We start from the raw sequence: 23,720 nt of genomic DNA on the forward strand, positions 1-23,720 counted from the left end.
AAGCTATTGTTTGGATTTTATCTTATATTGTTTTTTGTTGTTTATTTTGTCTTCTCTCCTATATAGGCTTTAAAATAAGATCCTGTTAATAGAGACAGAAATAAATTCTCCCATCCTATCCCCTTTGCAATTAGCTGTGGTGTAGAAAGCCCATCTTATACAAGGCATTGTTATGACTCCCCACTGCACTATTTTCCTCTGACTTTGGGTACCTTCTTTTTAGTGATGCACCCATTAGCCTTTGCTGCGTAGACAAGCTATCCCAAAATTTTGTGGCTTGCACTAACAATTATTTATTTGCTCACAATTATGTAAGTTGGCAATTTGGACTGGGATAGGAGGGCCAGCCTTAGCTGGTTTTGCCTAAGCTCACTCTTGTAACAGCCGCATCTGACAACTCAGCTGGAACTAGATAGGAGAGGATGACCTCGTTTACATGTTTGGTGGTTGGACAGCTGGAGTGCTTTATCTTTCCTCCACGTGGCCTTTCCAGTAGGCTAGCTTGGGCTCCTTCAAATTACTACTTCAGAGTTCCAAGTACAGCAGAAAAAGAGCAAGCCTTAATTGAGTGCAAGCACTGTTCAACCCCCTCTTGGCATTACATTTGCTGATGTCCTATTGGCCAAAGCAAGTCACATGGTCAAGCCCAGATTCAGGGAGTGGAGAAATAGATTTCACTCTTAAAGGCAAGATCTGCAATGAATTTAAATTTTGAATTTTAAATTTGTGGACTTTTCTTTTCTTTTCTTTTCTTTCTTTCTTTCTTTCTTTTTTTTTTTTTGGTGCATATTCTACTGCAAGTTCAATTTTGCTGCTGCCACTTGAGGGAAGGGACCACCTTTCCCCTTGCTTACACTGTAGCTTAAAGAAAAGAACTATAGTTCTACTCCTTGTTCAAAATCCTGTGTTCTATAGGGAGGTCAATTGTGGGGCCTCTGAGATGCTCTTTCAGAAAGAGGAATTCACCTCGGCCATTGATACAGCAGGAAATGAGAAACCACATGATGTCAGAGTTGTGGGGAGAGCAAAGATAGAAATGAGTAGAAATAATGCAGGTGAAAATTGTGTGTGTGAATGTGTGGGTATGCATACATGGGAGGTGAGGGATGAATGAACTTGTATTTCAACATTAACCAGCTTTATTCTTTTGAGGGCAAAGGAGAATCATTGAACGATTTTAGACTTTTGTAAATCATTTCCCAAGTGTATACCAGGTTGTGGGGTAAGACAGAGTCAAAAACATTATCACAAAGCATTCTTTCTTTGGCAGGACCTTTCAATGTGCCTTCTTTTATATCTGGAAGTCCCCAGAGGCATCTCAAATGTTCTCACAAATATAATCTTCTTAGCTGCCATGTGGTGTCTACCATTTTTCTCTGCTTCAGTCCCCTGTAGGGATGTCAGCTGCTAAGGCCGCTGATGCTGGCAAATGCCCTTTGAAGATTCTGGGGATACTTAGGTGCTGATGCAGGCTTTGTCTCCCACCAGGGATGAAAGTGCTAGCATCAGCATTGTTGGGTCTGCAGGTGCCCCATTGTATTCTTATAGCCTTATAAAGGTTGTCCTACAATGGCCACCTATGGATTTTACTGGTTGTTATAGTTGGGTTTTTGAGTCAGTTGGATGAATTCTCTTGGAGTAGTGTTTTAGTTCCTCATGCAAATAGAGCTGTGATGGGTCTGCTTCACAGGTCCTTCATATAACCCTTGCATCAGTTACCTGTGGCCATGAAATGCAGTGTAGCAAACAACCAGAAAGCCTCAGAAGTCTATGGGTCATCTGAGTGGCCATGGCTTGCGCATCAAACTGTGGTCAGCTGTGGGTAGTCAGGTGGTTTTGTTGATCTTGACCATGCTCTCTGACCTATCTGGGAGGGCATTTAGCTTAGGAGATGAGGCTCCATGCCACATCATCTCTCATCCCCCAGCAGGCTAACCCAAGTTTATTCTCATGGCAGAGGCAAGCTTCTAAGAAAGAGAGCAAGCATTCAAAATCTCTTGAGGATTAGGTTCAGAATCTCCACAATGTGACTTCTACTCAGAGCAAGTCACTCACTAGACCAGATTGAAGGGGTAGAGAAATAGACTTTATCTCTTGGTGGGAGGAGCTGCAAAATTACATTATAAGGGACATTGACATGGGAAAGGGCAGAGAATTGGAGCTATCTTTGCTACCAATCTGCCACACACCCAAATCACTTCTGAGTCCTGAGGTGAGCACAGGTTGGCAACCCAGACAATGTTAAATGCATTTGAGAAAGATTAATTAGGTAATCCTTCTAAAAAGGTAGAAGATAAATTGATTTAGGTAGTGGTAGGGGAGGTTGGTGTAACCAGCAAAATGGCTTTTGCCTTAATAAAAGTGATAAATCAGGAGTGTCTAGAACAGGGATAGCAAATAGGTTGCATGCTGTGTGATTGATTTATAGTAAATGCCTGGAGTGGGGTGTTGAGGAGAATTATGTGGGCACTTTCCTGGGTGAGCTGAATACAGAGCCTTGATGAATTGGCTATGTTTGCCATGGTCATTGATGGGAGGAATGACAGTACAGTACCAGGTACTTGCCATTTTTGTTCTACCAAGAGCAGTGAAGTGAGGTTAAAGAGTCTTTTGAAATCAATTAGGAGGCAGAATTAAAAAGTGTTGGCGATCTACTGCCAATGAAGGAAAACTATCTTTCTAGGATAATCCTAGATTTTGGATTTGGGTACTAGATAAATGATAATGTCATTTCTTGAAGTGGGTCATATTATGCAAGGTGTATATTTGAGTCTGTATTATATAAGCCAATCTTATATCATATTGCATAAGGAGTATTTTTTTTTCTCTCTCATGTCTTAGTACATAACCAACCCAAAGCTTACAAGTTGTGATGGTTAGTTTTATATGTCAACTTGACTGGTCAGGTCAATATTAAGTCAAACATTATTCTAGGTGTTTCTGTGAGGGTATTTTGGATGAGATTAACATCTTTGCTGATAGTCTGAGTTAAGCAGATTGCCCTCCCTAATGTGACTGAGACTCATCCAATCAACTGAAAGCCTTAAAGGAACAAACAGGCTGACTCTCCTTGAGTCAGAGAGAATTCCTTCTGCCTGACATCCTTTGAACTGAGATGTCAGCTTTTTATTGGCTTCATACTCAAACTGAAGCATCAGCTGTTTCTGGGTCTTGCGTTTTCTCATTTTAGACTAGAACTACGTCATCTGTTTTGTTGGTTCTCAGGCCTTTGGACATAGACTAGAACTACACCATTGGCCTTCCTGGGTCTCCAACTTGCCAGCTTACCTTGCAGATCTTGGGATGTGTAGGTGTCTATAATCACATAAGCCAATTCCTTACAGCAAGCAAACAAACATATACATATAAATACACACACACACACATACACATCTGACTGCTTCTGTTTCTCTGGAGAACCTTGCCTAATGGAGAAGCTTAAACAACAATTATTTTAAATCTCAGAATCTGTAGGTCAGACATTTGACAGGATGGAGTGTGGATGCTCTATGATATTTGGGGACTCAATGCTCCTACCCTTGGCCTCTCCTTCTCAATGTGGTCTCATCACAAAGAAATCAAGTCTGAGCTACTTTAGAGTTTGGCTGATGTCCCCTGGAGCAAGCATTCCAAATAGACAAGCACTTCTTAAGCCTCTGCTTCCATTAGGTTTGATATTGTCCCATTGGCCAAAGCAAGAGTCAGTGTGACAAGGGACTACACAAGGGCATGAATGCCTGGAGATGTAGTTCATTGGAGCTGTCAAAGTTAGTCTGTCACTCTGGGAGGTTTGATGTTCCATCTTAGGCATATTGATTCTGATGTGTCTATGTGATACCTAAGTGGGAAAAGTCAGGTGCAATATGGGTCTGAGGCTAGGAAAAGGTGATTTAGCTGGACAGATTCATATGGAAATCATGGATACATAGGGGTAATATGAAAATTTTCCATACTCAGTATAACATGGATGCTAACCAGTCAGAACAGTTACTGGCTGTAGCCTTGAAGCAGGATTCAGAGAGTCCTTGGTTATGCTGGACATTTTCCCTTTTTGGATCACTGGGAGGTTGCAGGAGTCCCAGGAAAAGAGGTAGGATAGACAGGGTCATGAGATGGCACTGGTCAGAGGAGGGCACTGGTTGCCAACCATTTACCAATTGGTGGGAAATATTACAATATTTTGACAACTGAGTATCAGTTACTGTATACAGGTGATGGCTGAAGCCATGGGTAGTGTGGTCCACAGTGTACTGAGATAGGGCATTAGATTAAACAGGATGATGTGACCAATATTTAACCACTTTTGGCCTGCAGAAAGCACAATTTCATATGCTTCAACCTAAGCCACAATGAGACAAAAATAACTCTAAAATGGATACCAAAATTTAACAGGCAGATGAACAAGAGGAGCCCCCGAAGGAAAGTGAAAGGGAAGATTCCATGGAAGGAAAGGAGGAGCACACGAAGAAACGGAGCCAATGAAGGTCTTGAAAACCACATAGCACAGTTCAGGTAAGATGAGGACTGCCTATCTTTTGTATTTGGCCTCTGAGCAGACCTTGGTGAGTTCCATTTCAGGGAAATGATCAGGGCAGAACTCATGTTTCAGAAGCTTATGAAGTACATGGAAAGTGAGAAGTTAATCAAGACGAGTTTGGAGTATCTCCCTTTGCCTGATAGTGAGGGGAGAAAAGGTAGTTGATTGAAAGTAGAGTTAGGGGAAGGTTATATTTTTTAAGATGACAAAGGCCTGCCCAAGTTTACATGAGAAATGGAAAGATAATATTTAAAGATCCTTTAGTGTGATGTTGTAAGATGATCTGTTGAAAAGGTAAGATGGTAAGTGGAAAGAACAAAGTCTACGGTTAGAAGCATGGGGTTCCTGTCCCAGCTTTTCTGGTCTTGAGGGCCAGGCTGGCCACTTGGTAGCAAATCTGTCTCAGTAAACAGAGGTTCTCATCTTGATTGCATAGCAGGATGACCTGGAGGAACTTAAACAGTTTTCCATGCTCAGGTCTCACCTCAGACTCATGACATCAGAATCTCTGGGGTACTCCCAGGCTGCAGTGTCCTTTTAAAGCTCCTAATTTATTCCATATGCACTTTGTATTGAACAAAAACTGTTTTAGAATATTAGTTATTCATCTCCCCTTGCCTCAGTTTTGGTGCTTAGCGACCAAAACATTCACTACTCTCAGTACCAGTGGCTTCCCATGACAATGTGGCTGTTGTAGACCTTCTCCCAGGGAAGAGCTGTTTAGCCTCAGCTGTGTATTATAACCTCCTGGGGGCAGTTACAAAATGCTGATGTCTGGGCCTCACTGAAGAGATTCTGATGTAATTGGTCTGGGATGTTGTTATGAGTTGAACTGTGCCCCTCCCTGCCCCCATCCCCGCCCCTGCCCCCTGCAAAGATTTGTAGAAGTCACAACCCCCAGTACCTCAGAATGTGACCTTATTTGGAAGTAGGATCTGTAAGGAGGTGATCAAGTTAAATTAAAGCCATTATCATGAATCCCAATCTAATCGACTAGTGTTCTTATAAAAAGGGGAAATTCAAATACAAAGAATCGCACAGAGAGATGACGTGGGGAGAAATAAAGGAAATGCCATGGTAAGATCAGATTGAAGTTATGCTGCCTCAAGATGAGCTCCAGGTGACCAGCAGCTGGAGGAGGCATGGAGGGATCCTTTTCATCCAGGTTTCGGGGGGAGCATGGCTGATCCCCAGATTTTGGACTTCTAGTTTCTGAAACTGTGAGACAATACATTTCTGTTGTGATAAGCCACCCAGGCTGTGGTACTTTGTTACAGCACCTCTAGGAGATTAACATAGATGGTCTTGGATAGCAGTTTTAAAAGTGGCCCAGATGATTCTAATGTGCCAGGATTGGTATTCATAACTATTAAGAGAAATAAATGTATCGCAGGTATAACCTGAGTAGAAAATGTCAAAACCAGTTTAGAAGCCATGCAAACATAAGTATCACAAGTATAATATTTAAAATATAGTAATCTGAAGAGTAATTTTAATGCTTAGTTATATATTTCTTCCTAACTCAGGCTTTGCATTATAAAAGAGACATTTGCTGCCTTGCTCCTCCGCAATTTCTTGCCTGGATGCTCATTTTTAGTATAACATCTCACCTTGAGTGATGAGATTCTGGATTTCCCCTTCATGTGTGCTTTACAGGTCTCCTCATGGCACATCTTTTATTTTTCATGCCTAAGGGCACTGACTTGTACCTATCCCTACTGGACTTTATTCTGTTCATTTATAATGTAGCATTTCTTCAATTTGTCACAGTTACTTAGAATTCTGATCCTGCAGTCCAACATTCTAATTTCTATTACTCAAGGAGAGTCCCCAGGACAATTGAATTAAGAATTATATGAACAGTAGGAGGAATCAATTTCGAGACGATCAGATAATGGAAGGTTTATTATATTATGTACTGCATTAAAGCATAAAGATGTATGAAAGATAAATGGTCAATGCACGAATTATACAAAGAGTTTCTTAAACGAGCCTGTGAGATCAGTCCCTGTCCAGGCATAGTGTGAGATGTAGAATCTTGTCACTGTCATTCAAAATGTACACAGACCAGCAGCATCAGCATCACGTGGAGCTGGTTAGCAATGCAGCACTCTCAGACTACATCCCAGAACTACCGAATTTGAATCTGCATTTTTACCTGGTCTCCAGGTGAAGCACATGCATATTAAACTTTCAGACACACTGGCATAGACATGTTTCCTGTCTTAAAGAACTCCCACCAAGTAGGCTGGTTGAGGAGCTAAGATACAAACATGGTAGATCAGTGCTTCCCAAAGCTTGGTCTGGAGGATCATCTGTATCTGAGTGACCTAAAAGGAAAGATACATTTGGCCCTTTCATAGACCCACTCAGTATTCAAGCCTTTGGAGGTGGGACTCAGGAATTTGAAATTTTGTAAGCTCCCTAGATGAATTGGATGCACATTAAAGTTGCAGAGAAACTGTCTGAGAACAATAGAAATTAATTTGGCTTCAACACATCTGAGGAATAGGGCACCTTTCCATTAATAACAGCTGTGCATAATGGCAGGGTCACAGAGATGGCAGCTGTTCTTTCCTAGAGCAGTGTTTTCAAAGGATGGTCCACAGATCAATAGCACAGATATCCCATGGGAGCTTGTTAGAAATGCAGAATTTCAGACTTAACCCTGTATCTACTATAATGGGCTGAATTGTGTTTCCCCCAAATTCATATTTGAAGTGCTAATCCCCAGTGCCTCAGGAATGTAACCATATTTGAAAATAAGGAATTTAAAGAGGTAATGAAGTTAAAATGAGATTTTTAGGGCGGGCCCTAATCCAACATGACTGGCGTCCTTATGGGAAGAGGAAATTTGGACACATGTGTGTGTGCATAGAGGAAAGGCCATGTGAAAATAGAGGGATATGACATCCATAAGCCAAGGAGAGAGGCCTCATACACCTTGATCTTGGACTTTTAGCTTCTGTAACAGTGAGAAAATAAATTTCTGTTGTCCGAGTCATTCAGTCTGTGGTACTTTGTATGACAGTCCTAGCAGACTAACAGGCCAATTAAATGAGAATCTGAATTTTTTTTTAAAAAGATTTTATTTTTTAGGGGCACCTGGGTGGCTCAGTCGGTTGAGCATCCGACTTCAGCTCAGGTCATGGTTTTGTAGTTCGTGAGTTCAAGCCCCATGTCGGGCTCTGTGCTAACAAACAGCTCAGAGCCTGGAGCCTGCTTCAGATTCTGTATCTCTCTCTCTTCCCCTCCCCTGCTCATGCTCTGCCTCTCTCTGTCTCTCAAATAAATGTTAAAAAATTTTTTCTATAAGATTTTATTTTTTTTATTAAAAAAAATTTTTTTAATGGTTATTTATTTTTGAGACAGAGACAGAGCATGAATGGGGGAGGGTCAGAGAGAGAGAGACACACACAGAATCCGAAGCAGGCTCCAGGCTCTGAGCTGTCAGCACAGAGCCCGATGCGGGGCTCAAACTCATGAACTGTGAGATCATGACCTGAGCTGAAGTTGGAGTCTCAACCAACTGAGCCACCCAGGTGCCTCAAAAAGATTTTTATTTTTAAAGTAATCTCTATCCCTAATGTGGAGCTCAAAATCATGACCTTGATATCAAGAGTCTCATGCTCTACTAAGCCAGCCAAGTGTCCCTAGAATCTGAATTTTTAACAAGTGTATAAAGGGATTTGAGAAAGTACTAGTCTAGGATAGGGGTCTCAAACTTTACGGTGCACCAGAGTTACCTTGAGAGCTTGTTAAAATACAGATTGCTGTGCCCTATTATAGAGACTGATTTGGTTGTCCTGGGGTGGGGCCAGAACAGTCTGCTTCTCTAACAAGCTCACAGGTGATGCCAAGGCTATTGGTTTGCTGGCTACACTTGAGTGGTACCATTGGGACCAGCAGGATCAGCTTCACCTCATAATTATTAGGAAAGCAAATTTGGAGGCCCCACCCAAGACTCAAATTAGAGATTTGAGGGCTGGGACCAGCAGGGTGACTTTAAAGCTTAGGTTTGAGAATTGGTGGTTGAGAGCTCAACAAAATCTGGACAAAAGGGCCATGGGTAGTTTGAAACACTTCTTACCTCCAGGTGATTATTTTGATATTTTTCTAGAAGGCATGCTTTCATTCTTCCAATTAAGAATCATTGCCAGGAAATGATTCTCTCAACAGCCAAGCTAGTGGTTCTTGAACTTGAAAGTGCATCAAATCACCTCAGTATTGGGCCCAACCTCCAATTTATGATTCACTTGGTTTAGGATAGTGTCCCAGAATTTGTGTTTCTTAACAAATGCTCCCTTGATGCTTATGCTGCTTATTCAGGGACCACATTTTGACAAACATTAAACTAAGGGCTTGCAAAATACTGTGACGTGGGTCAGATCTTGGTATCACTCATATGGTAGACACTATTGTTTGGCCAACCAAATACTCATTCAGGACCCATTTTTCCCATGGCTTTATTCAATACAGAATCTAAGAAAAGGTAAGTTCACTTTGTCAGACTAGTCTACGGCTAGGAGTGAGCATGTGATATTCTGACAAAATTCTAGCCATTGGGACCTAAGCAGAAGTCTGCAAGGGGTATGGGACAATCCTGGAAGTTACTGCTCTACTCTAATGGCACTGCATTTTCCCTTGTCTGGCCTGGAACACAGATAGGATGGCTGGAAATGAAGCAGCCTTGTTGAGACCACAAGCATACATACAAAAAGGCCATGGGCTGACAAAATAAAGATGCCAAAGTAGCCAGTTAGAAACACAGAACCAGTGCTAAAAACCTCTACCTTCAAAGGCTGCGTTATGTGGGACAATAGTCGATTGTTTAAGCCACAGAGAATTGAATTTTCTGTTACTTATAGCCAAAACCACTCCTAATTGATAAGAAACCATCTGTGTAATTAAAAAAAAATTAACAAGTGGCCTAAGCTTATCAGACTTTATTCTCTTAAGAACATAAAAACAAAACAAAACAAAACAAAAAAAAAACCCCAGGAACATAAGAAAACTACAAAACAGCCATTTAGCACCATCATCATGGTGAATAATAAAGGGCATTTTAACCTACCCAAAAAAGGTAGAAAAATTTAATTGACTAAATCTAGCTTTTGAAAACATCGTTATTCTTCATTTTGATGAAGATAAGTGAAAAGTTGCCAGAGATCTCCAGACATCTCCAGACCAACATTTGGTAGCTGCTAGCAGATGCCTTACGTTGTCTCCTTGATGAACTATAGTCCAAGCAACTGAAGATACTCATTTGTGGAATAGTCTCTGTTTAGCTTATATCAGTAATCATTAACAAATGAAGCTCATTTAGCATTTCATGAGTATGTTTGAACTTGACTATCTTTCTGGCTCACACAAGGACTCTCAGTCAACACCTTCCTATAGAAGTTCCTTTGATCTGTTCATAAATTGCTCTCACCTGCTGCATCCTGATATGTGTGTCTGTATAGAAGCACACATATGCACATTTAACCATCAGCAATAAAAAATTAAACAAAGGTAGAGTCAACCGAAAGACTCAAAAATGGCATGTGTATCTTACAATAATCCTTTACAGATGTGCTCATTGCTGAAAAACTGCTTTGCTCAAACCTAAATACAGCCTGTTTTTGTTGTTGTTGTTTTAACAAAATAATTAGTCTCTGAGTCAGCTTTTAATCTTATGTTAATGAGACCCCCTGCAGTCTTGGCTCATACCTTCAAATTAGAGATTGATCTATAATTAATAAGGCTTATAATGCCAGTACCTGAGACAGAAGAGATCTCTGGGCGGCTGGGAAGAGAGAGCAGAGAAGTGTATAAGGGCATTTATGGTTGTGTTCCTACTGCATACCAACTTGGCTCCCGGTGACAGAAAGAAGCAGGTGTCTCTGGGTAAGAAGTCTGATGGCTCAAGCTCCTCCCACAAGAGAAGCAGCTAACTTGCCCCTCAGAGACCATAGGTAGGACTATGGGTGCTGCATCTAGTTTCCATCCTTAGCAAGAGCATTCCTGCTCAAGTGCCCCGGTCCACCCCCCATGGGGTTTCCACCCTTGTTTGAGAAACATGCTTTGGACTATTTACAACTTCTGAGAAAAGCACCAGGGCAAGGACACATTTGTTTTTTCCAGCTATTTTTGGAGCCATGTGACTTCTCTACACTGTAGCTTGCAGCCTCAAAAGTCCCAGTGATTGGAGGAGAGGAACACTTGCTGATTAATTAAAATCTAATTTTCTATTCTATCATAATTGCAGCAGCAGAGAAAAAAAAAGTAAGACTTATTATTCCAAAAATGAAAATGATCCCTGGATAGTTTGGGCTTATTATGAGCTCCATGTTACAATTTGTTTTAAATTGAATCAATAGAATAAACATGGAAATGAGCTCTGTGAAATCATTTATTTTTAAAGGATTTAAATGAAAGCTTGCATCATTTTAGTTAAAATTTTTTGGACTCCACTGGGATAGACTTCTTGATAAAGACAAAGGAAAGAAGAGGGCTTTAGGTTTTGTGGTAGATCTGGGACAACCCTCTGAGACTGGCTGTGCATGGTTTTATGACCATGATTTCTAACCGTGTTTAAGACACTACAGTGGATCCCTTGTTAGCTCCAGAGATGATGTGAAATTGTCCCCTGACACACAGAAATCTCAAAAACCAATTGATTTCAGTTCACTTCTAATTTTTAGACTCCATGTAACACTGGAGAGTTGAGGCGGCTGCCTGAAATGTACAGAAAAGTGTGAGAGAGGCTGGCTGGGTGGCTCTGTCCCCTGACTTGGTTCTGTCATGTGGGCTGGGGTGTGAAGGGCATCAATGTGAGAGGTGGTGACCTGGTGCCTGGGGATTAGAGCTGGCTCTCCCAATGTAATTACCTGGTTCACTGGTTCTAATGGGAAGGAGGAGCTGATTTTTACCTCTTCACTTTCTGCTGAGTCTTCATGTAATCCGCAAAGTTGTATTGCTTCTAGCTCGGGGTGGGGGCTGGAAAGGGGAGTGATTAGTGGACACTTGGATAATTTAAAATTTGCACCCCATAAATGTCCTTATAAATGGGTGAAGTACAATATAGTGCCAAATGTAAAAAAGTAGGTGACACAATTGTGTATATATGCTTATATTTATATAAAATTTGGTTATACTTATATTATATATTTATATATTCTGTGTATTTATATCTTAATAGTATATATTTGTACTTCTATGTATATATTCATTTTTTTGTATAAAAATATCATTTATCTATAATATAAACATATTTTTATGTATGTGTAATATGTGCATGTATGTACATTTGTGTTCTGAAAGGTTTTAAAAATATATGTATATGGGCAGTCAGTTAAGAGTCCAACTTCAGCTCGGGTCATGAGCTCACAGTTCGTGAGTTCAAGTCCCGTGTCAGCCTCTGTGCTGACAGCTCAGAGCCTGGAGCCTGCATCAGATTCTGTGTCTCCCTCTCTCTGCCCCTCCCCTGCTCGCTCTCTCTCTCTCTCTCTCTCTCTCTCTCTCAAAAATAAATAAACATTAAATATATATATGTATACATTGCATATATGCATGTCATATATGGTATCAGTATGTATGCATCTGTAATATATATGATAAATGTCTATGCATATATATATTTTATATAAGCATGTATAAATATGGGTATATATGTATATTGATATTTATAAAAGATGTGTCACAAACATAGCAGTGTGTGTATGTCCCTATCTAGACAGGATACAGAATATACACCAAAATATCAAATGGATAAAATGGCATATCCAGTAAGTAGGATTGTGGGTAACTTTTATTTTCTTTGTGTCTGTCTATACTTTCTAAATACTCTATGACTATAAAGTATTGCTTTTGGAATCACAGGAAAGTCAATAAAAGGAGACAGAGAGAGAGAAGCTTTCCTGCATGTTGTATAAATCCTCAAGATAAGTATTTACTTCTGTGATGAGTGAAGGTTCCTGGTTCCCCTAATCATGGGTCCCTTTGTTTATCTCAGATTGTTCTCTGTGTCCTCTGGGACCAAGGAGCATAGTCTTGGGTTTGGATGGCTCTAGGTTTTGGCCCTCTCCTCCTTCCCTTCCCCCTGGCATGCATAAGCTCACTTATCTGATATGATCACAGAGAATTTCCGGGGTCCCTCAAACGTTCCTGTTCTTTGTGTTCACTGATGCTAGAATGATTTATCATATACATGTCTTCCTTCCCTCCATCTTTCATGGAAGGCAAGGGGGAAATGAAGCTGTACCAAGTGTACACATGCTAGCACAAGCTTTAGACCAGTATTCTCATGAGTATGAGAGCTAGGAGGGCTTGTTAAAACACTGTATTCTGATTCAGTAGGTCTTGGGTCTGAGGGACTGCATTTCTAGCAAGCCCCTATCAATGCCCAGGCTGCTGGGCCCAGGTCCAGTCCCTGGACCACACCTCAAGGTGTAGACCCCACACCAGCAGCATCAGCAGCACCAGTGAATTTGTTAGAATCACAGGCTTTCAGAATCCATCCCAGAGGTGTTGAGTCAAGATTTGTGTTTTTTTAAATGTTTTTATTTATTTCTGGGAGACAGAGAGACAGAGCATGAGTTGGGGAGGGGCAGAGAGAGAGGGAGACACAGAATCTGAAGCAGGCTCCAGGCTCTGAGCTGTCCGTACAGAGCCCAATGCAGGGCTTGAACTCACGAACCGCAAATTAATGGCCTGAGCCAAAGTAGGATGCTTAACTGACTGAGCCACCCAGGTGCCCCAGGATTTGCATTTTTTTTTTTAATTTTTTAACGTTTTTTTTTTTTTTTGAGACAGAGAGAGACAGAGCATGAACGGGGGAGGGGCAGAGAGAGAGAGAGAGACACAGAATCCGAAGCAGGCTCCAGGCTCTGAGCCATCAGCACAGAGCCCGACGCGGGGCTCAAACTCACGGACCGTGAGAGCGTGACCTGAGCTGAAGTCGGACGCTTAACCGACTGAGCCACCCAGGCGCTCCAGGATTGGCATTTTTAAAAAGGTTCCTGGGTTATTCAAGTGCTCATGAGAGGGAGACACCAGGATAGACACCAACAAGGAAGACAGGTGCTTTTGAAGGCAATTAAGAGGCACATTGAGCTGAGAAGGCCTGGCTATTGTCCTCTCCAGGGTACCTGGCCAAAGTTACCATGTCCTAAGCACCAGAGGGAAAGTATGCATTTCTCAGGAGTGCAGAAGCAAGTTGCTAGGTCTGAGGCATAAAATCAGAAAAATAAAAAATGCTGAGAGATATGGCACAGGGACACCTCCCTAAGATGGCAGGTGACATGGGAAATCCAGTCAGATTCAGCAGATGCACAGGTGAGCAAAAGCCAGGCTCAGAAATTAGTGACAAGGTTCTGGGGTTCAAGGGCTCCAGTAGTGATGACCTTTGGCATGCAGGGAAAGTTCCAGGGCATCCTCTTTCCTGCTGTTTGCCAGGATAGGAACAGGCATGTCTTTGCTCTCTGACTCTGTTATTCTTATTTCCGGGACTGAATAAACCCACTTCCGATCAAAACATTCTTTAGACAGGTGGATACTTCAGTTAGGTCACCCATTATTCCTTTTTAAAAATGATTTTATATATTTCTGCTCTGACTCCTTGTTTGTTTCAATATTGAACTATTACTGGACAATCCTATTTCCTTTAATCCAAAGTTCCTTGGATTTACCACAGGGCAGGCTTTGTGTGATCCTCACAGATTGCTCAGTGATGTTTGATGCAATTCAGGTTGTTTTTTTCACCTCACTGAAAACAAACCTATAAAATATAAATTATTATCCCCACTTTTCAAAAAAAATTGAAGCCAGAGGAGTCGTTGTGGGATGAATTGTGTCCCCTAAAATGATATTTTGACATTGACATTCTAAACCTCCAGTACTTGTGCATGTGACCTTATTTGGAACTAGGGTCTTTGCAGATATAAGAAAGTTATAATGAGGTCACTAGAGTGGGCCCTTACTTCAATATGACTGCTGTCCTCATAAACAGGAAAATGCCAGGTGAAGACAGAGACATATAGGGAGGAGCCCATGTGAAGACAGTGGCAGAGACTGGGGTGGTACATCTGTAAGCCAAAGGATGTCAAGGATTGAAGTCCACACCAAAAGTTAAGATGTGTCAGGGAAGGATTCTACCCAGAGGCGTAGAGGGAGTGTGGCCCTGCTGACACTTGGATTTTTGTGACACATTGATGACTCCAGAACTGTGATAGAGTTTGTTTTTGTAAAAGCCATCTGGTGTGTGGTATTTTGTTAGGTCAGCCATAGGAAAATAATACAGAGGATTTTTTTTTGTATTGTACTCAAAGTTATCCAAGTTGGTGGTACAGGCAGACACTGGCAGGACCCCTCCCAGATCCCCTCAGTCCTTGCCATTTTCGCATGCACTGTTCACAGGTCATGTCAGTCAGCAGACACCTGCACTGCTCCACCTAAGCGCCTTCTCTGGCCCATGAAGCAGGCAGGTTGGATGTGCTAAGAAGTTAACATCTCCAGAAGCTGCCTTTGGCCAACAGTGGAGGGGAACTGGAAGATCAATGCACAGCTTCTCCCCTAGGCAGGGCTACCATGAGGTATTCTACACTCTGTCCCAGAGGTCCCCAGTGGAGCTGAGCCCCTGTTACCCACAGTGGTGACCTGCTTATCCACTCACTCTGCTTCAGTCCCCTCCCCTTGCTATTCTCACCCTCCCTTCCTTAAAAGTGCTTCCCAGGCTCACCTGCAAATACCTGTACCTTCCATCAAGGAAGCCTCTGGTGAAGGCCAACCTCAAGCAGATTTAGACTGAATCCTTCCTGTCTGTGTTCCTTAGAGTCCAGCACTTTTAAGAAACAGGCAATGATATTTTTCTTCTTTGGTTTTCCCCAAACACTGAGCATAAAATTGGCAAAATACTTAAGATATTTTAAAATGCATTAGTCCGTGCTCTCTTAGATTTTGTCATAATACCCTCTAGGAGCTGGGAGAGGCATGGGTAATGCTGTGAATCACAGGGTGAAGTTACACGGATGGTGTCTGATACCTGTCAGGCCCATGCTGAGTGCCTTACACACATTATGTTGTGAAATTTCTACTTTGGCTTTGTGTGAGATTTATTCTTGCACAGGTTGGCCTTTGACATGGAGCCAAAGCTCTTTGAGGTCAAGCACCATGTCTAACAAACTAAAAAGACTGAGGAAATTCCCACCCACAGGATATTCTTCAGGGAAGAAGCAAGGGGCAGGAGGATGGCAGCGCCTTCAAGATGCTGTCTGCTTTCCTTAAACGCTCATGATGCTTTGTGTGATAGAAGGACTGAGTGATTGGCAAATAGGAAAAAGTCAATCTTGTGAGGCCTAAATGTGATAAATGTGGAGGATCCTTGTTATTGCAGTAAAATATACATAAGATAAAATTTACTATTTTAGCCATTTAAATGTACAATTCATTGGCATTGAAAACATTCATAATATTGAGTAACCATGGCTACCTGTGATGGTTCATTTTCTGTGTCAGCTAGACTGGGCTGAGGGATGCCCAGACAGGTGGCACAGCATTATTTCTAGGTGTGTCTGTGAGAGTGTTTCTGGAAGAGATTAGCCTTTGATTTGGTAGACTGAGATCTGCTGTCACCAATGTGGGTGGGCGTTATCCAATTCTTTTGGGTCTGAATGGAACAAAAAGGCAAAGGAAGGGGAAATTCTTTCTTATCGAGCTGGGACATCCATCTTCTGCTGCCTTCAGACATCAGAGCTCCTGGTTCTCGAGCCTTCAGACTCTGGACTTCCACCAGTGGCTGCCTGGCTCTTGGGCCCCTTTGGACTTGAACTGAATTATACCACCAGCTTTCCTGGTTCTCTAGCTTGTAGACAGCAGATTGTGGGACTTGGCCTTCATGACTGTGTGAGCCAATTCCTATAATAAATCTTCTCTTATATATATCTATATATATCCTATTGGTTCTGTTTCTCTGGAGAACTTTATACACTATCTATTTCCAGAAATTTTTCATCACACCAGACATTCCTTTTAAAGTTAAGAATTTCAAAAATTTTACCTTTACACATTTTACAAGTAAAACATTCTGCTACCTTCAGTATATGGTGATGTCTGCCCTCTTGTTCACAAGATGGCGACATCAGCATCTATCGTGTGAGCATATTGCCAAGCCTTCTTTCTCAGAACCTTTGCAGTGAGGAGTCTTGGAGCTTAAGGTTCATTAGCTTCATGATAAACCCATGTCTGTGTTTACATCTAAAAACAGCTACTTTTTTTATTTGCTGAAAATTGCTGAAGTTTTGATCTTACAAATAAAGTTAAAAAAATGGAAATTATTTTTGGTATTCCTGGGACAAACATATTGGTTGGGTCTTTGCATTTCAGCCCATCCTCCTGTCATGTTTGGGTTAACATCATCTATTAATAGACTTAAACCCAGTCAGGAGGGACCCTTGCTCTAAGCCCTGTACTTTGGAAGGGCCCATGCCTACTGTGATCCAGAGAGTAACCAACCAAGCCTTTTGTCTAGATTACTCTTCAGGTACCTAGAGCCCTAAAATTTGTTTCCAAAGGGCCGTGAAAATTTGCTTTCAGGGCTTCCATGTGCCTCTTCCTGAGGTCCACTCTTCCAAAAGTGCACATACTGTCAGGCCCAAGGTATGGCCAAGATGGCTGTTTGAAGTGTGGGAGAATGTGAATGAAAATTAAACTTGCAAGCAAGTGTCCAAAGATGTTCTCTCAAGACACCTTACAGGTAGGATAGGGCTAGAGAATGAGAAAGGAAGAGGGCTGACCCATGGGTCTGGGACTGGAGTTGCACCACTTTGCACCACTATGTCCCAACATGATGCTCCAAAAGGAGTCTAAATACTCATAATTACAATTTGGGTTTTCATATTATTATGGTGTAATATTTTCCAAGGTATAGGGACAGAACATACTTTATGTAGTAGCAGTTTGTAGCTTAACTTACTATTTTTAAGTACTTGGGCATATGGGCCATTGTTACTATCCTGCCCTTGTCTCATAAGTGATAGGAATGGTCCTGCTCTTTTCTCAGTTTGCTAAACACCGACTCATTAGGCTAAATACCTGGATAAATATGAATTAAACTCATGAAGAGACTATTGTTTACTTAATAAGAATCTTGTTGTCAGGCAGTCTCAGGGTTGGTTGAGCAACTTGGACAGCATCAAAGACTCAGGCCATTTCCTTCTTTAGAACAGAGATGTCTGTCCTCATATTCACAGGATGGCTGCCTCAGCTCTAAGTATCACATTGTCCCATGACAGTGCCCTGAGTGAGAAGCAAGGAGGCATCAAGCAGGTTTTCTTCTCCTAATATCTCCTATTCAGTATGAAAAGTCTTACCCACATGCCCCAGCAGAATGCTCCATCTGTCATATTGACTAAAACTTGTTACATCATCTACTTCTAGACAAATTATAGATGAAGCAGAATGGGTTCTTTGATTTGCTTAGACCAAATCAGATTTGTCCTCTGGGGGTTTGGCACATTACTACCTGAAAACAAAAATTCAGTTTACTCTCAGCAAAAAGGAAGACAGAACTTGCTTTAGGCTGGTAAACCATAACAACAGATAGAGAGAATAGTTACTTTTCACAGAATTAGAAAGGGAGATTAGTGACTTGGAAGTAAAGAAGGAAAGGAAATTTGTCCCAGGATAGAAAAGGCAGCCACAGTTGAGCTTGTAATAAGCAGATTGGGAGAAGAGAATGTTCAGATGAAGTTCTGTGGGCCTTCCTTATAAATGGTGAATGATTAATGACATTGAATTTCCTTAAATTTATGGCTTGTATTTGTTACATAACACATTGCTAATAAATAACATCTGATGGATTAATATTGCTGTTCTCCATCAATATTTTCATGATGTTGTTTTACCAGAATTAACTGTTGCCAGGAGAAAAATCAACTCTAAACCCTTCATTGCTCACGAAATAAAATGACTTAATCAGCTCCTCCTAGAATAAATGAAAAAGAATCTCGAGTCACCATTTAAAATACTGATGAAGCATTCAACCGCTGACATTCCAAGAAGAAGAGGCATCTGGCTTTGACTTCCCTTTGTCTTATCTGGGGGCCAAAGCACAGATGTATGTAGGGAAAGTGTATAGAAGCCAACGAAGTGCCATATATTCAAAGGCTGGTCAAGTGTTCGTCTGACCCCAAGTTATGTCTTATGTTGACCTGTCACTTGTCTACCACTTAAAGTTTACATCCCAGTGGTGGCAGTCTTCTGGTGTCCTTTTCCTATGCAAAGACTAAGGCATGTATATGGATCATAAATATTTTGACTTATAGATACCACATATATAGCAAATGGCCTGGGAGGTTAGAATTACATCTCAGTAGCTACATTTCTACACTGTCATGCTAAGGGGCATTTTGGGTTAGAAAGGGGCTATAGATCAATGATAGATGTCATCTCTGGTTTTGGAAGTGATATGTGGCAGGAGACTGCAATATGGGGCTGACCTCTATGTGGTAGAACATTCACTGTGTGCTGATTAGGCTTTTTCACAGAATGGTGGCCCAGTTCCAAGAGTAAGCATGCCCCCTCAGACACAGAAGTAGAAGCTGCCAGTTCCTTAAGACCAGGGCTGGGGAATTGGCATCGTGTTCCCTCTGTTTTATTCTGTTTGTCCAGCAGAGAGCCTGGATTCAAGGGAAAGGGATAGGGACATGGATGGACTCCACTTCTCGATGGAAGGAGTACCAAGAATTAGGGGGACACATTTTAAAATGACCACATCATCTTGAATGTCATCTCCTCCAAGAGGTCCTTCCTGGGCCTCCTCTCCCCAGAATCACTGTTTGTCACAAACCTCTTGGATTTTTTTCATAGGACAATTATCTAGACTTTCTCTGTGAATGCATGAATTTAATTGCATAATTCAATTGTCACTCCCTGCCAAATATGCACTTTCCAGGAGAGCAAGAATATTAGGCATGGTGTTCACAGCTACATTCCCCCTACATAGCATAGTAGGTGCTCCATAAACAGAGTTGGTACACAGTATTTGTTGAGTACATGAAATTTTTATCACCTAATTCTGCCAACAGGTCAGAACAGGCATCTATCTAACACCTGCCATTAATACTTGTCCCCTGGCTTTCTTTTAGAATCTGGGGCTCTTATGAATATGGCCACTCCCAGATCTGAGGATCCAGCTAATCATCACAGACTTAACCTGTGAAGCTGTAACTAGAAGCTGCCTAGAATCAGCATGAATGTGGCTAATTGTAGCCTTATGGAAATGCACTAGAAACCCTGTCACACAAATTCCCAGCTCTGACATGAAAAAATTGGATTAGAAAATAGCTAAAGAAGAGATATTCATGAAGGGGTAGCTTTCTGAGGTGCAGACAAGAAAATGTCTCTGCATATTTGTTACTGTCCGTGATTATAGTTACTGGGAAGCAAACAGTAACGGCACAGCCATAATTCTCAGAAAATGGGCTGAGTGACTTATTGCCTGTTGGTTCAGAGCCTGCAATTCTGTTTTCCAAAGTGCAGGCAGGATAAAGCTACAGAATAACATGTAGCTTTTTACCTTCTCCCGGGGCCTTTATTCCGTCCCGGGAGGAGGAAGCTGAGTGGGGAGGGGAGTAAGAGAAGCTCACGCACCAGATTCTGTGTATTACAGGCTCCGGGAGCTGAAAGATGGATATTCACCAGCCTTCAGTTTTAATCTTAAATTAGCGGTGCATCTCCATTAACGAGGGCAGACCTCACTATGATTGTGCATCTCTGTTTCTTTTTGGAAGAAAATAAAGTCAATTAAAATCATTGCCTTTCGGAGGGGAAGCAATTCACACAGTCTTTTATTAGTAGCACAATGCTGTTGTTTTCCTTTGTTACCAAGACAGCAATTAACAGGTTTCTAATGGCACAAAGGTGGGTGACAAGTAAAACAGGCTATTAGGAAGGTGGCTGCTTTCAGACCTCAAAAACAGAGTGAAGGGCTTGAAGGATTTAAAAATAAAATAAAATAGATGCTCTATGCGTTGGTTCTCTTCACATGAATTTGTAGACCTGCTTCCAGTCACAGGCCTTCTGTTGTTTGGTTGAGTGGTATTTTCCTGGTGCATCTCAAGTATTAAAATAATATGAAGTAAACCTTTTAAGTCATTTCTGGAAAGTAAGGAATGGTTTTAGAAGATTTGATAGCTGTAGGATTCCAAGTGGGAGTTTTGGTGGTGATGTTTATACATTGTATGTTTTAATTCTTATTGTTTTTATTTTTGATTCTATGCATGTATTATAATTTTGTTTTGTTTATAAAGTAGCAAGTTTGGCTTCAGGAGAAAATTAAAAGAAATACCCTGTTGGACGTTGGTGACATTTTCCTCAAGAAGTCCCCATGAAACTAAAGAAAGTAGAAATCAAAGAGGTGACATAGCATGTGACCAAGATCAGTGAGAAAAATGGAAAAGGATCCCAGGTCTTCTGATATGTATGCAACATAGCAGGGAGAAAAGTCAGGACAGACACCTAATATGGTCAACACAGAACTCCTCATCTTTCTTTTCATCCTAAAATTGCTTTTCTTTCAACTCCCCCCCAGCCTGCTCCCAAAATGTCACCATTCTTCTGGTTTACCAGGCTGGAATATTCTACTTTTGATTCTTTTTATTTCTTTGTATTTTATCTTCTCATCCTTCCCTAAGATGAGACCTCCAGATGTGCGATTTATTTCTTTCTTGTTTTCCTCATATTCATTCTTTTCTGTTGTTGCTTTAAATGTTTGCATTTCCGGTTTGGAGGGAATGTTTGATTTAGTTATGGATATACTGAGCTTGTATATAACATCCTGAACGGAATTCAAAGTATGGGGTTGGAATTCAGGAGAAATCTCAGAGAAATCCAAATTTGAAACCCACTATGAAAAAACATAGTGGTGAGTTTCAAGACACTGAACTGGATGGAGATAGAGACAGATTAGGTTCAAGAGCCTGTTCTTGAGGCTAATGGGAGCAGGAAAGAGAGCCAGAGGAGGAATGCTTGGAAAGGAAGGGAAAGAACATGGTCAGTACAGTACTCTGGGGAGCTAAGAAGACCTGAGCTTAAAGGATTTATCAAGTCATCACTGTCAAATATTGTAAAGAGGTTCCAGAAGGATTGAAAGTGAGAGCAGCTAGTTGAGTGTGACATCCAGGAGGGGACTTTCCAGTATTAATAGAGTCTTACAAAACCAATTGGAATAGGAGCAAAGAGTGATTTGTAGTGATGCAGTTTAAATGGGGACCAACGTCTTCAAAATGGGTCTGAAAGCTTCTCAAGTCATACTCACCTCTTCTGTTGTCCTGGCTTGGGTTTCCCTGCCCTCTTCCCTAGATAGAGCCCAAGGGAAGGGCTTGAGTGCAGGGAATTTATTGTGGAAAGTAATCCCAAGGAACAGGAGTGGGGTCTGGGAAAGAGGGAGACAGAAGGTAAGAAGGTGGTAAGAGGCTGTGTTACAGCACCCATCAAGCCAAAGTTGGACCTCAGGGCCAGAAGGTGGAGTAAATGTTAGACTGTAGCAGGATTCTCACACAGAGTCATGACACTGAGGCTTTTCTTTCCTGGAAGCAAACTTATTCCTGCCAACTCCACTCATTTGGGTTCGTACCTGAAGAGCTGAGCCCCGAATGTCCTGTGGCAGTTTTTTTTAATACATTTTCTATTTCTTTGTCTCCCATATATGGTAACACACACAAACATGTAGTCTGATTAACTAGTCTCAGTTTACAAGGTCATGAGGGATGTTGTCACATAGGTGCATAGCCAGGTTACCTTGAAGTTTCTTTTATCTCTTTTTTTCTCTCCTTAGGGAGGGGACCCTACCACAAGGCTAGCTCCATACTTCTCCTTATCTCTTCCAAAACCAAACATTTTTGGAGCTCTTGCTTCAGTGTTGTTGGAGAAACATCTGAATCCCCTCTACTCACCCTGATAACCTGATAGGAAATCCCCACCCAACTCTAATCAAGACTTCAGCTCCCAAATGCTTGCTCACCCACTCACCTCTCTACTCTCCAGATCTTACAGAGTATCTTTCATTTGCCTCATCAGGAAAGGAAGGCTCCCTGCCTCTTGAGGTCACTCGGTTTATTACTTCCAACACCCTCCCCCTCATTAGATTTAGGTCTTTGGAAACAAAAGCCAAGATGTCTTTCAAACAATATTTTTATATTTCTCACCTAAAACAGTGCCCCCCCCACCAAATGCAGACACACATGCACATACTCACACACACACACACACACACGCGCACACACACACACGCACACACACACACGTGCACACACACACACACACACACACACACACTAACCTATGAAGCTGGTGGATAAACACTCCCCTGTTCCCTGTTTCTGAGGGCAGTCAGAGGTGTTTCTGTGTCTCATGAGGTCCCTAGCAGGATAGAGATATACAACTTGATAACGTGTCCTTGGACTGGCCTCCCCTCCTTCTCCATCTTACTCTGGGAGTGCTTGAATGAAGAACGGAGGGGAAACATAAATTGGAGAAAACCATAAATGAGGATCTCCAAGTAATTATATTCAACTCTTAATATCTTCAAATGAATACATGCTTGAATGGGAGAAATGAGGACATAAAATGAGAGAAAACTGTAAGCTAATATTTTCAAATACCACCCAGCCACAAGTTTTTTTCTTAGCTTGACTGTAATGAGCTATACATTCGTTGAGATTAGGCACTATATACTACCTATATTTTATCCCCTTTTATTGCCTAATATGATGCTGGGCATATGGTCACAGCTGTAGTTTTTCACTTTGGTTATATCTTTGACTGAAACATTGCTAAATCTGAGGAATATAGAGGTCTAGCATGTTAAAATATCTACTAAAGCAGGTGAGTATCTTTATTCTGGTTGGGGAGAGACACTGCATCTGTAAGGATTCATTAGGCAATCACCAGCCACAAGGTCAAAATGGAGTAATTGCCTGGGTGTGGGACAAATTGCCTGGGTGTGGGACAATTGCCTGTCCTGCCACTGGGCTTAAACACAGTTCTTTGTGTGACCTCTGAGGTGCAAGGAAGTGTCACACATTGGTGTTTGTGCTCTGGTCTTGTTTTTGTTTTCCAACCCCCTAAGTCTACCAACTTTAATTTTCCATCTCAGACTAATGATGAAATTTCTCATCTCAGCCTAATCTCACTATTGCTCTAC

Source organism: Prionailurus viverrinus, chromosome A3 (genome assembly GCF_022837055.1).
Source record: "Prionailurus viverrinus isolate Anna chromosome A3, UM_Priviv_1.0, whole genome shotgun sequence".
Taxonomy (NCBI): Eukaryota; Metazoa; Chordata; class Mammalia; order Carnivora; family Felidae; genus Prionailurus; species Prionailurus viverrinus.